This window comes from Gigantopelta aegis, unplaced genomic scaffold, assembly GCF_016097555.1.
Source record: "Gigantopelta aegis isolate Gae_Host unplaced genomic scaffold, Gae_host_genome ctg4170_pilon_pilon, whole genome shotgun sequence".
Taxonomy (NCBI): Eukaryota; Metazoa; Mollusca; class Gastropoda; order Neomphalida; family Peltospiridae; genus Gigantopelta; species Gigantopelta aegis.
In genome coordinates, this window is record NW_024533716.1 from 17,124 (window position 1) to 30,907 (window position 13,784).

The following is a 13,784-nucleotide window of genomic DNA, read 5'->3' on the forward strand; positions in this document are numbered from 1 at the left end:
ATTGTGACGTCTTGCTTTGGTAAATTGGCTGAAGCATTTGCCTTTTTCTTTCTGATATGTGTAATGGTAGTGAACAGAAGTTGTCCAGCCAGAACATTTGAAGTCTCTTACCAGTTCTGTAATGCTTAAGTAATAAAGTGCTTTTTAAACGAAAGTGATACACCACAGTATGCTCCTAGCATCAATGAACATCGTCAAGGAGATGCACAAGAATTATTAACTGTCTTGTTTAATGGTTTACATGAGGATTTGAATGACATTAAGACAAAGCCATATTGTAAGAATGGAAGTGGATGAAATGGGGAAATCATAACAGTGTGGATAGTAATATATATGGAGAAAACATTTAGGTATCAGTATACATCGTTTTGCTAGTATGCATGTAGGTATCTTTCACATCAGTGAAATTTTGACATTTCAACCAAGTAACTACTCTAAATATCTTATAGGCTTTGATCCTAGTCTAATTTTATATATTATATATATATATATATCACTAGAAGTAAAGGACAAAAGAACAGAAGCTCTCGCTGTGTTGCTGTTTTACTCCGAGTTTCCAACGTTATGCGATAGTCATTTAACGCAATCTGTCACACTAATACAGGTTGCACTATTCAAAAGAATTAGATACTATAGTGATTATATGATTATATAGTATATATATAGCTATATAAGCAGTAGATATACATTAGTAATGAAGACAGTATTATGACATTTTTTCACACACATATATATCATTGCTAACCTGTATAACGATTTGTAATGGTTTAATGGTGAGAATGTTTATGACAAGAACATACCAAAACAATGACACATATCACTGTAAAAACTGATTGGTTTGATTTAAACCATATATATCATATATATTTATCTAAGGATTGCGTCTATAACAAAATTATTTGTTTGTAAACTGAAAGTAAACATAGTGCTGTTATGATTGCTAATCTTATGGAATTGATGTTATATAGTGTTGCTTGTGTAAAAAAAGTAAATAAACAAGCTTCATCATAACAAAATGTGATCAAGTAGTCAATCGTTTAAGAAGTTTAGTAGATGAAAACAGTATTAAATTTTCAAATCAACCAATTAGTTTTTATGGTGTGCAAGATGCAACTCATAGTTAATTTTATGTACAATTATAATATCATGAATCATTTTATTGTGCAAAATTATAAAATTCCTTGTAGTTAATTTATGATAAGATATATACTGGATATAATACATATAGATATATATATATAATATAGATATAGATAGCATAATTATTATAACATATTGCTGTAGCATTATATGCTGTGAGTAAAGTTATGATTAAGAACAAACCAACAATGACACAAGATGTACTCCCTCATATATAGTTTTGCTTATAGATTTGTATATAATATTATATGCATAATATTATAGTATACACAACTATATTAAATATTAAACATATAAACACCATTAGCTATCTATTCAAGGGAATTATGCTTACTTTATCACAACTACTAACGTAATTTCCTCATAGTAGCTATGACAGAAATGTTTTGAGATAGTATCTCTCTATTCAAGGGAGTGCTACTTATTACTACTACTAACATAACTTGCTGACAGTAACTATGACAGAAATTTTTAAGGTAGTAGCTTTGACTATTGACCTATAATATTCAAACAATTAATCAGTTAGATGTTGTCAGTGTTATAGTTACATTAATCATTGTTCAAAGCAACCAATGTTTTGTAACAGTATGTTATTTTTTATCATGCACATCAACGTTTTATTTGAGATTCTACCAATGAACTTTTTTTTATGACAAAATTTTCATTTTTAGGAAATAGCTAATGAATGTGGAAAAAGTGAATTACGAGACAAGTCATGCATTGTGGATATGTTCTATCTTCAAATAAAATTTGTTGTTACTTGTCCAAATTGTCATTTTGAAAGCAAAAGATATGAATTAGTCAGTCAGTTAACATTACCTATACCAATGAAACCAGGAAGTGTGACATTATATGAGTGTTTAGATTTACTTACTTCAAAGAAGGAGTCGCAATCATGGAGTGAGTATAAAATATAGGTGTTTTGATTATATTTCTTTATGTAGCTATTGTGACAACTGTAATAAGGTTGGTCACACATTAAACAGGAGAAAATTGGAAAACTTCTTCTAATCTGATTATCTACCTTAAGCTTTTCAATGCTACTAGGTAAGTATTAGTCAATATAGATTGCATAATTGATCTTATTTATTTATATCTTATTCTGCATGTAGTTTTAAACTATATAAGAATGTAGAATTTCCTTTAAAGTAAGTTATATGACTCTTATATGCCACTCTGTGATCATCAAAACTTCTATTAATGTTTTTAGGTTGAGTCTAGATGAATTTTGTGCCTGATGAAACAAGGACCCCAACAAGATATGATCTTTATGCTGTATTAATTATATACTGGTACCCTTGACTTAGGTCACTGTGAGTTATTAATGATAGGCATGCATCATATACCTGTCAGTAACATTGACTTTGTTTTGTGTGGCCATACCAACATAAGTTAATCTACACATGTGAACATTACTGCATATTCTTTTAGACACAGGCCTATGTCAAGTGTGATGGTAATTGGTATGAATGTGAGGATTACTTATGTACTTCGTTGATGAGTCACAAATATGGTAAGTTTAACTCAAAACCCATTTTCCCTATTATATTTGCTTATTTCTATAGACTTCTAGGAGCTTACATACTTTTCTATGAAATTGTTCAGAATGTTCTTTCTTTGTGTCCCAGTAGAAGTGAAAGTTTGATGGGATATTGAAGCTCTTACAAGTGGTCACTCTTATGTTCAACCTAAAAGAAAAAGTAGCAAGATAATAATTCAGCAGCTTCTAATATATTATCCAAATATTCTTACATTATTGACTTAATGTCTTTCTAACTAGAATCACTACCAGTAAGCTAGAGGATATTCTACTCAAAAAAAAACTCTCGGTAACTAATACAATACACAGAGAGCTAATTAGCATACAATTGATTTAATGAGAGATATTCACAACCAGTTCACACTGGATGTTGTCATTTAGCATCTCTGCCTCATTCAACCTAAAAATAATTATTATTTTGTTAATATAGCAGGTGTTGCAAGGTTGTGTACTTGAACCAACACTCTTGCTTCAATTGCACTCATTGTCATGCTTCTTGATTGAAAGACTTGTTCCATTTTTAAAGACAGCCTTGATAGCCTATGCAAACTGAGCTTAACATTTTTGTTATACATAGTCCATGGTAATTTTATTGGCAATCCTTATACATCTATAGCCAGCCATTCATTTATGGTTAGCTAAGTTCAGAACGCTGGACTTCCCAGACATCACTGGTTAATGCTCTTTCTAACAACAACTCAAGATCATGTAATAGCTAAAATAGAGCTTGATGCTCAGCTTGCTTATAGTCAGAGATCCTTAATTAGTGTATAATTGTCACTTTACTTGTTATAGCCATAAATTCAAAATTTCATACAAGTATTCACGTAGCACAAATATTTTTTCACCAATTAAAAGAGGCACAATGTTTGTGTATATAGTGAAATTCACAGCGTCTCACTAAGCTATATATACAAGAATAGATTCCACCATCTGCAAATAGTGCAGACAAATGTTGAGTGTATCTAGCTACTAACAATACACGAACTCAAACACATATATAACTGTTGCACTGACCACACCCCCCAAATGGTTTCGACTCACATACTTCAATTTTAAAATTCTCTTTGATCTAATTTAGAAGTGAAATATAATACGAAGTTATGTCTGTCCTGGCATTCTGATCATTTAACATTTGTCATTCACAGAAGTGTCCCTTAGCCTTCTCCTCTATCCCATTTTATACATCTGTCTGCCAAATTACAATGTTTCAACTTCTAAAGCAACATCTGCACTAATTATGACATTATACTAATGATCGTCCAGGTCATCCTCTTCATTATGTTCGATAATACTCTTAAGTTCTTCATCATTTTAAGCTGTCAACCTGTGTTCGTGGACACTAGAAACTTTGGTAATACTTGCAATTCATTAACACAGTATTACAATTGTTTAACACAACACCCTCATTTAGAGAACACCTGTTTGTAAGTCCTCTCAATTATATAGTTATTACAAATGCTAATTTGTTTTTAAATCATTACATTATTATTATATTGTGCATAATAATCTTTTTACGAGCTCTCTCACTAGCGGAGTCAATAATAGATAGGACACAATTTTATCTCTTTGCATAGACAGACATGTATTTTAGTCAGAAAACTAATTTTGATAATTAGAATAATAAATTAATTTGTCAAAACAGCCAATCAATTCTCAACACTGATAAATACCTTACCTATCTTCTTGTTATAGAAAGTTGTGCATAATTGTTGCCATTTCTCCTGGAAAATAGCTGAAGCATTACACCATTTTCCCTTTGGGACATGTGGAAATGGTAGTGAACATGTTATTGAGCCATAGTATCTGATAGGTATCCATACCAGCTTTTGTGAATACTTTGAGTAATAAAATGTCCTTCACTACATAAATTTTTGTTGTATACTATGCTCCGACCATCAGTGAAACAACGGCAAGGAGATGCACAAGAATTATTAAACTTTTTTATATAACTTGGTTTACATGAGGACTTGAATGACATTAAGACAAAGCCATATGGTAGAATGGAAGTGGATGAAATGGTGACATCAGAACAGGTATGATAATGGTCGACAATAATAATGTAAATATCACTAAGTATGCCATGTAGTGTAACTTGCAATCTTCTAAGTGATGTCATGACATAATATTATTTGTTTTCAACCAAGTGACTCCTCTAAAATGATCAATTGCTTTGATCCTCATAGATTTTTTGTCATAGCTTTAGAGTCCATGACATCCCACCTCATATAGTACTGTTATTATATACTGTTTCCCTATTCCTTTACCCCTACAATCATTCTTAACCCTAAACCATACAACATGTATAGTACTTGTACATATACCATGAAACCATAAACATGAATGTGGCTTATATCCATTTATTATTATTTGAATTAATTGTGGTTGACTTATACTTTCTATGCTGTAAAATGGATTGGTTTATTTAAATATACATGGTTATATATGTTGTATATCTAAAAAAAGTAAACGTCACACTGTTTAAATTTCCTATGTACTGATGAAAGTTGTGGTTATGTAGCTACCTAAACACCCATTTCGGAAAGTTTTTAAAGTAGTAGCTTGGCTATTGAACAATAAAACAATCAATTAGTTTATCGAGAGTGACATTGATGTCCTGATTAGGATAGTCCTGTTAAAAGTCATATATAGTATAACTATTCAATGTTTCCAACAATCAATTTGTTAAATAGTGCAATTATTTAACATGCAACATGAACTTTTCATCATGACATGTCACCAATGAAATTATTGATCACATTATTATCACTTTAGGAAATAGCGAATGAGTGGTTTAAAAATGTATTAATAAAGACAGTCAATGCATCGTGGATAGTTGTGTCTTCAAATGGATATTGCTGTTACTTGTCCAAATTGTCATTTTGGAAAGTAGAAGATATGAATTAGTCATTTCAGTTAACATTTTACCTATCCCAATGGAAAAAGAACGGTGACTGTACATGAACTGCTAAATTTACTTACTTCATAGAAGGAGTCCCCAATCACTGGAGGTGAGTATAAAATATAGGTATTTTAATTCATATTTCTTTAATATAAGTTTTTGTGATAACTGTAATAACTTTGGGTCACTAATTAAACAGGAAAAATCTGGAAAACGTCTTCTAATGTTATTCTCTACTTTAAAACGGTTTCAATGTTACTGGGTAAGGAAGTTCTTTATATTATAAATTGGTTCTCATTGATACTGGCTATAGTTCTATGACAAAAAAACTGTAAAAAATATGTTTCCCTTAAGTGAGTTTGATAAACAACCACATTACAATTGATGAAACATTTTATTACATTTTTAGTGACTTAAGTCTTAATGAGTTTTGTGCTAATAAAACAGGGACTCCAACAAGATATGATCTTTATCTGTAATTAATCTTTTGGTAGCCTTCATGGTGGCCACTGTGAGAGTTATTGTTTTAGGTTGCCCCTTTGAATTCTGAAAATTATTTGTTTTATTTTAACACCAATTTTTGTAGCTTACATAGAATTACTATGGAATCTAAAAATTCATGTTGATTACTCATTAAATCTATAGTGTATACATACATACATACATGCATACATACATACATACCTACATACATACATACACACACACACACACACACACACACACACCACACACACACTATATATATATATATCTATTATAGTGATTGCCTGATTTACACCATATATAGTTATACAGATTGCATGCATGTAGCAAAATTATATGATGCAAACTGAAAATAAAATTATACGGCTTACTTCCTAACATACTATCAGATTTACTGTAACAATCAATCTGAAGAAATGTTTAGCTAATCTGATGGTCATATTAGAAATGTTTAGTAAATCTGATAGTATGTAGGAATAAAACCTTATAATGTTTTAGTTTTTTACTTTCAGTTTACACCAACAATTTCCAACATATAACAGATAACCATATTTAGGTTAAAATCAACCATCAATTTTTAGAGTGTATGCTTGTAATCTGTTTGGAATGGATATACTATCCAAAGCAACAAATTATACAGTGCATGAGTAAGTTTACATGACTCTAGATTCCATAGTAATCACCCTTGGAAGCTACCAATTAGTTGTTAACATAAAATTAATTGTTTACACTGTAAAAATTGATTATTTCATTTACCATTACTCAGTTATAGGTTGCAATTACAAATTTATTTTGGTTGAAAAATATCATAATACGGTTTTTCATTACTAATGTAACGACTGCTTATATAGCTACATAACCATTAATTTCATAATCATTAGTAATCAATAAGTATTAAGTTTTACTTTTGCAATATGCAACCTTATAACCTGCATTGGTTAAATCAACTAATTCATTTTACAGTGTATATGATAATGATAAATATATATATATATATAATAGTAATCTTAATAATCACATGCACCAACAATTGTGTTGTGATTTTACTTAATGTGGTGCATTATTTATAAACTGTGACAAAACTAACATTATGTTCTTTTCGAACCCAGCCTATGTCAGCACGATGGTAATGGGTATGAAGTCAGATACTACTCTTGTGCCTTGTTGAAGAGTAGTCACAAAGAGTGGAGTTTAACTCAAACACATTTTGCCATTATATTATTTGCTGATTTCTACAGAGTGCTAATGCTTACATACTTTTCTATGAAATTGGTGTACAGAACATTTGTGTTCTGGTAGAAATGAAAGTTTCAGATCGCTGATTTTGAAAGTCACTCTCATGTTAAATGCAGCAAGAATGAGTAGAAAGTACATAATTTAGCACTACTTAATCTAGCTTCTTGGAATGCCCATTTATTTCTTATATTTATGAATAGCTCTTTCTAGCCCGACAAGTATCATTACAGGGTATACCAAGGATGTGTCTACTCAGCATAAACCCTGGTAACTGTACTTCTGTATGCTGATAATTCAACAACTATAACGCTACAATTATTGTAACAGGGATTCAGAAGTTTGGGAACACGAAAGGTAGTGAATTTGTGCCTTTGCCATTAAAAGATCACTAGCGACATAACTCTGAAAAATATGTCGAGGTAGGCTTTTAATCTTTAGCAATTTATAATCACAGTATACTATCAGGACGTAATTAGACAGATATACATGGCTTCTTTTTGATATTAATTTAAAATTAAACAAGATGAATAATAGGTTTTTGCAAAAGCAATCTCATTTGTCTAATAGAGGATGTTGTGTTTTAAGAAAAAGATGGTTTGCTTTCTTTTGCAGAGTAGCATGGGAGAATGTTGCTTTCAGGCTTTACGTTACTTATCGTGTTAAATTACTTCATACTAATTCTTTTCAAATACATGCCCATTCATATAATTTTATCATGTCAAAACTGTCAAATCCAGTACTGCCAGCCTTACATTTGTAAACTTTTAACTTACATGTATGCTAATAATTCTCGCTGATAATAAAAATATTTATTTTTAAATTATTTTAACCTGACAGAGTGGCTCCAATATCTGTGGACTCATGATAATAATTCGACCCATGAATTCAGTATTGCAGTTGTTTTGACACACACATCTCCATTAAGAACATATTTCTTCGGTATGGCTAAATATAAACATATCATTATACTATGTAAATGACTACCATAGGAAAGCTACCCTGATCCTGGGTGTATAACTCAAAATTAGCTATAAGAATTTGCCATATTTCTTCACAATATGTGGCTAGGGAGTGAAGTCTTATCCAACCTAAAATCTAAAAGTATCACTGATTACTTTGTAAGATTTCAATCAAAATATTTTTTGTACTAGAATGTTTTTAACCTGCTTATGGTGTTCCAAATGTCAGTGAACAATATCATGGAAGATGCACAAGAATTATTAACTGACATTTATTAACTGGTTTACATGAGGATTTGAATGACATTAAAGGACAAAAAGCCAGATGAAGTAATGGGGGAAGTGGATGAGATGGGAAAATCAGAAACAGTATGATAATGTCTCAATATTAATAATGTAAATATCAATAAGTATCCTATAGTGTAACTTAAAATGAAAAGTCAAATTGACATTTCAACCAAGTGACTATAGGGCTTTGATCCTAACAGATTATCATCATAGCTCTTAGGATAAAAGTTATGAGTAAGGAATTAACATACAATGTCAAGAAACTCCCTCGTGCTTAATTTACATCCACACACCATATGTGTATATATATACTAAGAGGAGAAAGAGAGAGAGCAATATATATTATAATATACATATACTGTCATTAAAGTTATGATAGAACATATTAAAACATGTCGCACACAACATACACTCTATCACTGTAAAAATTGATTGGTTAATTTAACCAATATATCATTATACAGGTTTGTATGTTAGTGAAATTGTTAATGTAAAATGAAAGTAAACAAAATATTTTTTGATTATTATTGTCCTATGGAACTGAGTGTTTGTAGCATCTTTTTTTTGTCTAAGAATTAAAATAAACTCTAATATTTAATAAATAGTCATTTCCATTGAAAAATAGTATCAAAACAGTATTTATTTACTTTTTTTGTTGCATCAAATAATTTCACTGCATACAACCGTATAATGATATAGTGGTTAAATCAACAATAGTTTACAGTGTCCATCAAGAGGTACTCCCTCATAGTTTAATTTTATGGACACACGCACCCATATATATTATATAATATAGATCAGTAATGCATAATATACATAACATTATAGCTGCTGAGGTAAATTTACGCTATTATACAAATTAAACACAAACCAACATGACACAAGACAGTACTTTCCCTCATGTATAGTTTTGCTTATAGATTTATATATAATATTATATACTTATAGTATAGTATACACACTTTATTAAATATTACATCATATAACACACCATTAGCTTACGTAAGGGTACAATTTTCGAGGGTTTAATCTTTTCGTGTTTTGTAAATTTTGCTTTATTATTTAAATTTCGTGGGTATAAATTTCCGTGTTTAGTGGGTGTGAAGTATTAATAATGGGGTGTGTCAGACCGTGTTGGCGAACACAAGCGTGATTTCCCCGAAGTATGGCTACGTATTCCATTGAATCCATGGTGAGAGGGTACTATGTATACAAGAAAATCTGGGAGGCAGTTGACAGAGAAGTACTTCAAGTTGTAAATAGAAAGAAGTACCCTTTACAGTAGCCGTATTTACACGCTTTATTGAGATCACGTGATTATGCGTGGGTGGAATAAAAGTGAATTTCGTGTTAAAACAACAACCCCCGAATATAGCGAAAATTAAATCCCTCACGAAAATTTATAACCCTTACGGTATCTAGCAAGGGAGTGCTACTTTCCACAACTACTAACATAATTTCCTCATAGTACTATGACAAAATGCTTTGAGATAGTATCTATTATTCAAGGGAGGTACTTATTACTACTACTAAACATAACTTGCTGACAGTAGCTATGACAGAAATTTTTAAGGTAGTAGCTTTGACTATTGACCAATAAACAATTAATCAATTAGATGTTATCAGTGTTATAGTTACATTAATCACTGTTCAAGCAACCAATGTTTTGTAAAAGGATGTTATTTATCATGCAAACATCAACTTTTTATTTGAGATTCTACCAACAAATTTTTTTATGACAAAAGTTTTTTTCATTTTAGGAAATAGCTAATGAGTGGTGGCAAAAGTAATGAATTAAGAGACAAGTCATGCATTGTGGATATGTTTCTATCTTCAAATGAAAAGTGTTGTTACTTGTCCAAATTGTCATTTTGAAAAAAAAGATATGAATTAGTCAGTCATTAACATTGCCCTACCAATGGAAAAAGAAATGTGACTTTACATGACTGCTTAAATTTCTTACTTCAAAGAAAGAGTCCAATCAATGGAGTGAGTATAAAATGTAGGTGTTTGATTCCTACATTCTTTTAAATGTAGCTTTTGTGACAAATGTAGTAAATGTGACTTTGGTCACACAAATTAAACCGGAAAAAATTTGGAAAACTCCTTCTAATTTGATTATTTACTTTGAGCGCATCAATACTACTGGTAAACAAATTTGTTAACTCATATTATAAATTGATCTTACTCTAGTTTTATTCAAACAAAAAACCTATAAAAAAGTGGATTTTCCATTAAAGTGAGTTTTCATAAACATAGGTGTTTTGGCAAATATATAATAAATTTTAGTGACATGAATCTTGATGAATTTTTTGCTGATGAAACAAGGATGCCAAGAAGATATGATCTTTATGCTGTAATTAATCATCTAGATAACTTTAATGCTGGCCACTGTGAGTTAATTTTTTTGGTTCTCCTTACAATCAGATATTGATGACATGTTTGACTTTACTTAATTTTGTGCATTATTTATAAACATGTGAACAAAACTAACATTATTCTTCTTTAGACACAGCCTATGTCAGTGTAATAGTAACTGGTATGAATGTGATGGTACTGATTGTAATTTGTTGAATGAGTCACAAATAGTGGTAAGTTTAACCTCAACTTATTGCCATTATATTATTTGCTTATTTCTACAGACTGCTAATGCTTATGTACTTTTCTATGAAATTGTCAAAGCCTGGTAAGAAATAGCAGCAATTAAGTAAATATACTTAACATTATGATGTAATTATTCTTATTGACAAGTATCTCTACCCAACAAGGAGCACTACCATTGAATACAAAGGATGAGTCTACTCAACACAAACACCGGTAACTTAGTCTGATACCGTACTGAAATAAAGTAATGGTATAGAAATGTGACTAGTATTGTCATTCTTTCAAAAGACATCATAATCCTAGGATTTAAATTGTTTGATTTGTACTGCCATATAAGCTTATTAGTTTTAAATATTTCATTTAATGTTGGCAGTGAGTGGAAGGATGCATAATTAGAGAGCAAACTGGAAGTACTAAGTGATTGGGAGGTCAGTATAGTTTGTAATTTATTAATATTGAATTGTTCAAAGCAGAACATGCTATAGCAATCTGCTCAAACTATTATCCTCTCTCTGTGTGAGTCGAGGTATCTATGCTTTGTAAACATGCTGTATTTTGCCAAATTCACTAAATTAAGTTTTATTTTCTTTTTGTCATTAAATATGAAGGATTGCTTCCAACATTTGTGCCTTTACAATAATGATGGTCAATGAATGCAGTATTGCAGTGTTTGACACACACATATGCAGTAAGAGAATATTTCTTTGTGAGTTTATAACTCCAATGTATGATGATTAGTCTCTTTGTTATAGAAATATTTTTTGTAATTCTAGTTGTAAGTCTAAAGAACTTGTTCAACAACATTTGCCCATTTCCTCCAGAATATGTGGAACAGTAGTGAAGCTTACAGTCCCATACTGAAAAACTAAAAGTATGGTTGTAAATTATCCTTCGAAAGATTAGGTCTGTTTCAACTTAAAATGCTTTTTATTACTGTAGAATGTTTTGGATAGTGTTTGTTCCAAAAGGCTTCTTTTCAAGGAGATGCACTAAAATTACTGACTTTTTTCTTTTAAACACTCTGCATCAGGAAGTAAACAAAATTGCTCAAGCATTGCTATTTTCAAAAAAGTTGTAGTAAAATTTTATGACAATTTTCCATGTAGGTTAAAAATGAGTCATTATGCATAAAGGAAATATTTTATTGTCAATTGAGCACCAGTACTACTTGTCCTAATTTGTGATTTTCAATATAAACGGGAAAATAATGGTGAATATTATCATTTGACATTGTCAGTACCAAGCAAGAAAGGTTATGTTACTTTAAAAGAACTTTTTCCTTCAGAGGAGACATCAGAGACAAAAAGGTTAAGTATTGAAACACACATACTTCATTTACACTATTACATGTAGAGATTGCTCTAAATGTCATGAATCAGTGAAGTTATCAAGCAAGACCAATATTTGCAATCCCCCACCTTGTCTGATAATCCATTTAAATTATAACCACACAACTAGGTATATGCAATATTATTATTATATTTTATATACTTTGTATTGAGTATATTTCAAGCGCAACCTTAAACAAACTTAATATTTCATATTAACATATGCAGCATCCATGGACTAACAATATCCCATGGTGAAATTTCCTTTGACGTAGTGATCAAAACAATTTAAATGATGATTGTAAGTAATAGCTGTATTGACAGTTAACACTTTTTACATGCATGTATACGGACCAACCATAATATTTATTGGAGGGAAAATTTAAATCATATGCATGGTAATAACATTGTAATACATTGTGTATGTTTTTCTATAGTCTAAATTTAAATTAATTACGGGTTCATGAATTGCATATTTTTTAGCAATTTGAGTCTTGATGCTCTGTGCTAATCCCCAACTTACACCAAAATATGATCTTTATGCTGTAATCAACAAGATTCTGAAGATAACATTCATTGTGAGTTCAAATTCTGGAATGTTTATACATTTTTATCATGCAAATCTACACATTGTCTTTTTTGTTATATTTGATGTCATTGTAGACACTGCCTATATTAAGAACAATGGCAAATGGTATTCATGTGATGATAGCGGTATGTAGTGAATTGAGTGCTTCAAAAGTTGTTGTAAGTCTAAATTTTATAATTTTTGTGACCTTTTTACACTTATATATAGACCACTAATGCCTATATTCTCTTTTATCAAAGCAAGAGTGATTAATACAGTCTTAACAGCATTTGAATAGTTTTCTTTACAATGTGAAGCATTAAAAGTTTTTCTTGTAATTGTTTTTTATATTTCTTTCAATAAGTTTTTGTTTGTTAGTTTGAGTGAGTGAATGAATACATTAGAAAAAGGTTAATTTATGACTTTAATAATATTGATCAAAACTGATATCTGCACCATGTATCCATGTATATACATGCACACAGGGTATATATTTACAAGTATATATGTGTTTAGCATGAATTAAAATAAAATTAACAACAACCATGCATTATAAATATAGATATGTTTATGCAAGAGCTGAATATAGTCAGCATAACATATGTACACATACAATTAGACCGTATAGCCTCAGCACGTACAACGGATTTAAATAGATAATAAAAGGTATAATATACAGTCATGCCTGTACATTTAACTTTACCGGAAGTGATCGCGTATATATATATATATA